The following is a 4,195-nucleotide window of genomic DNA, read 5'->3' as shown; positions in this document are numbered from 1 at the left end:
GCCCCACTGCTGGTGGATGAACATGGGCACCTTTGATGTGATGGGGTGATTCTTCTCATCTACTAGCAGAAGGAAAAACTATTTTCTTCTGTTGTGTTCTCAGCACATTCCCACCTCAAGGAGACCATGTAATCAGCAGCGTACAGGAGCACTTGGAGCGCAGGTCTGGGGCTCTCATTCCCCACTGCGTGTGAGTGTGTAGCCAGCAGCCCCTGGGAGGCAGAACAGATGCTAAGCAGAGCTGTCAGAGAAGGCTGCTCTCCGAAATATGTATCTCTGTGTGTGTGTGTATATATACATATATATATATATGTATGTATGTATGTATATATATGACGTATAGCTCACACACATGCGAAATGATTCCATTTTACCTATTTAATCAAATTTCATCTTAAGCACACAAAACAAAGCGCCCATCCTTCAATGTTCTGCATGTAGAAGTGCCAAAGTATAATTTCATCTCCTTCTATCAGGATAGGAAATAATAGCAATTGAATTTTCTTCTTCAGAGCATGAGGTGGATTCTAAGTTTTTTGGGGGGGTATATATCATAGGACTTTATTAAGATAGATTTCTAATTGCATAGAAGCTTCTTGCCTAATCCAAACCCCATGAGGTTTGCATAGTTACACAAATTAGAAACAAATGGTGTGTTCAAAACTGCAAGGAAATAGCATAATGTGGTGAAGGCTGGGGTAAATGAGTCTGCACATTTATTTCAAGCCATTAAAGAGTTAGTGGGCCACACCAGGGCCCTTAACATGCAAGAAGTCAAAGAGTTCCTCTGTGCAGTCCTCTTCTGTGTGATGGGGAGGAAACATGCTCATCTGGGCCTTTACACACTTCTCCAGCTGCTCTCAACGCTCATCAGCTGTGGTTAGGGAATTCACTTCCTCCTCCTTTTGGAGGTCTCTGTATACAGTCAGCATCTTTTGTTCATCCAGTCCTATACCCAGCTGTAGTTCTGGATTCAACACCAGCAGCAGCAGTATATCTATATCACTTCAGGATCGAGAAAGACTTTTAAAGTCTTTGGATCAGTGGGTCAGAGTCAAAAATATGGCACGGCATCTGGAGGTGTAGCTCAGTTTGTACAGTGCTTGCCTCGCATGCACAAAGGCTCTGGGTTCCATTCCTAGAACCACACAAACTGGGTATGATGGTGCATGTCTGTAATCTCAGAATTCAGGAGGTGGAGGCAGGAGGATAAAAAGTTCAAGGCCATCCTAGGCTGCATATTGAGTTTGAGACCAGCTTAGGATGCATGAGACCTTGTCTCTGACTCTCAAAAAAGACTGTGACATCACAGTAGTATTGGTTTAAAACACTCCATTATTGAACATTTGGGAAAGTTATTGAACTTTGATTTTCCCATCTGGAAAATAGGATTAATGCTCACTTTGCCAAGATGTAGTGAACAAAGACCACACATGCAAAGACACAGCATAACATGCCACATAATCACCTCCCATCTTTATAGCCATTTGTAATAGTACAATGGAAATCATTTTTTTTCCCATCCAATTCAGTACAAAACGCATGAGACTAGTTACTAATGAGGCTACAGGAGCTTGTTCATTCAGAAGGTACACTGACAGGCAGCTGTAAATCTCCCACAGTCAGCTTTGTAGAAATTTAGTGCTAAGGCCAGGCTTGGTGGCACATGCCTTTAATCCCAGCACTCGGGAGGCAGAGGCAGGTGGATCTCTGTGAGGTCAAGGCCAGCCTGGTCTACATAGTGAGTTCCAGGCCAGCTGGGGCTACAGGAAAACCCTGTCTCAAAAAAGAAAGAAATGAAATTTAGTGCTAATTTATTTGAGGGGGATAATTTATCTGTAGGCTAGGGATATAGCTTATTTGTAGAGCACTTGCGTTACAAAAACTGGGTTCACGCTCTAGCAACACACACACACACACACACACACGCACACACACACACCACAATTGATTTTGCAAGATTAATTTTTGAAAACGGTATTGTGTTTCATTAGATTTACTGCAGTTTTTTGGTTTTTAATGTTTTATTTATTTTTATTTTAATGTATGAGTGCATTGCCTGCATGTGTGTAAGTGCACCTGTATTGTGCAGTGCTTGCAGAGGTCAGAAGAAGGTGTTGGATTCCCCTGGAGCTGGAGTTACAGATGGTTGTTAGCTGCATGTGGGTTCTAGGAATCAAACCTGGGTCCTCTACAAGGGCAGCCATGCTCTTAACCACTGAGCCATCTCTCCAGCCCTTACTGCAGGTTTTTTTTGTTTGTTTGTTTGTTTGTTTGTTTTAATGATCATGGCAATTTTTAAAAGTACACTTTTTGTTGCAATCACAACTTGCCTCAATTCTTTTTGATCTTCCACAAGAGATTTAAGATGATTCAAAAAATCTAATTAAAAAAAGGAAACAATTCAGAACAAATGGAAAATGTGGGTAACAAAATAGTAAAGCAAGTGTCCATTGTGGGTAACAAAATAGTAAAGCCAGTGTTCATTGAGAATTTGACTGAATTATATTATTTACACTATTATACAAAGATGACTGCAAAGGTAAAGGGAAAACAAAGTGTATTGCACACAAAAAAAAGACAATTTGACTGAAAAGGTCTTCTAAAAATTACATGCCCACAAAATTACTAGATGTGTATAGTTTTAGGTTAATGAAACTCATAGAAAAAAAAATGCAAGGGTCTCTGTACACTCCTGCCTCCACCTATGCATAGCCTCCCCCACAACCAACACTCTTCATCAGAGTGACACATTTGCTACAACTAATGGACCTATGCTAGCACGTCATAATCCTTCAAAGTTCATTATTTGCGTTAGGATTCATTCTTCATCAGTTGGAATAACAAAGTCTGCAGCCTTTTAGATTGACTCTTTGCATTTAATAATGGACATTTAAGAGTCCTCCAAGGGACAAAAAAAGTCCTCTGTCTTTTTATGGCTAAATAGCTCACATCTTTGTAGCATGGGGTAATATTCCATGGTCCAGATGTGCCATAGTTTATCTATTGGTCTACTAAAGAACAAACATCTTAGGTGCTTCCAAGTTATAGCAACTATGAATGAAGCTTCTGTAAATATCTGTGTGCAGCTTCTTCTGAAGCATAAAATGCCAACTCTTTTGGGTAGTTACCAAGGAGCACAATTGGTTAAACATATAGCAAGAACATGTTTAGTTTCATCAGAAACCTTCCAACTGTCTTCCAGAGTAACTGTAGCATTTCTGAAATCCCATTAGAAATGAATGTTGCTTCCTATCTTTCCCACCCTCACCAGTGTTCCGTGTTGGTATCTCAAATGTGATTGTGTGAACACACATGTAGTGGCATCTTGTTTTAATTTGCATTTTCCTGATGATACATGATGTGGAGCATCTTTTTATTTATTTATTATTGTATATGCTCTTTGGTGAGGTATCCATTAAGACCTTTTGCCCTGTTTTTTAAAATCAAGTTGTTTATTTTCTTGTTGTTTAGTTTTGCTCTGTTATGTTTTCATTTTAATTACAGTTAAGATACTTTTACATGTCTTTTGAGATTTCATCTTTGATCCATAGTTATTTAGAAATGTATGTATATTTCATGTGTTTGAGAATTTTTGTTTCTGTTTTTATTTTTATTTTTTTAGCTCTAGTTTTTTCCATTGTTATCTGGGAGCAGACATTATTATGACTTTTCATTTTTATTCTTTTAACTTTGTAAAGCCAGCAGGATGACTCAGAGGATACAGACTTTTGCTGCCAAGGCTGATGACCTGAGTTCAATTCCCAGAGCCCACTTGGTGGAAGGAGAGAATCGACTCCTAAAAGTTCTCCCTCCCTCCCTCCTTCCCTCCTTCCCTCCTTCCCTCCCTCCCTCCCTCCCTTCCTCCTTCCTTCCCTCTCTTTCCTCTCCTTCTCTCATGAACATAAATAATTTTTTAAATACAATTTTTAGAATGTGTTTTATATCCTACAATGTTGTCTCATGGTGAGTTTTCCAGGCAAGCTGGAGAAGAACGTGTATTCTGCTCTTGTTGGGTAAAGTTGTCTAAAGGAAACACATTTTTCAGATAGGGTTTAGCTGTATAGCCCATGCTGGTCTCAAATTTGTGATCCTCTTGAGACAGCTTCTTGCGTGCTGAGATTACAGAGATATATCACCATACCTGGCTGTTTTCTTTTCACTTTTGAAGAATAATATTACAGGATACAGAATT

General features: G+C 39.3%; 1 pseudogene; it reads right to left on the bottom strand.

Annotated features, from left to right (window-relative positions):
- Positions 1 to 716: 716 nt before the first annotated feature.
- Positions 717 to 4,195, bottom strand: part of LOC115070340 — an 11,509-nt pseudogene continuing 8,030 nt past the window's right edge.

Source organism: Nannospalax galili, unplaced genomic scaffold (assembly GCF_000622305.1).
Source record: "Nannospalax galili isolate Female #2095 unplaced genomic scaffold, S.galili_v1.0 scaffold235, whole genome shotgun sequence".
Classification (NCBI taxonomy): domain Eukaryota; kingdom Metazoa; phylum Chordata; class Mammalia; order Rodentia; family Spalacidae; genus Nannospalax; species Nannospalax galili.
Note: the sequence above shows the minus strand (reverse complement) of the source record. Positions and strands in the feature narration are given on the sequence as shown.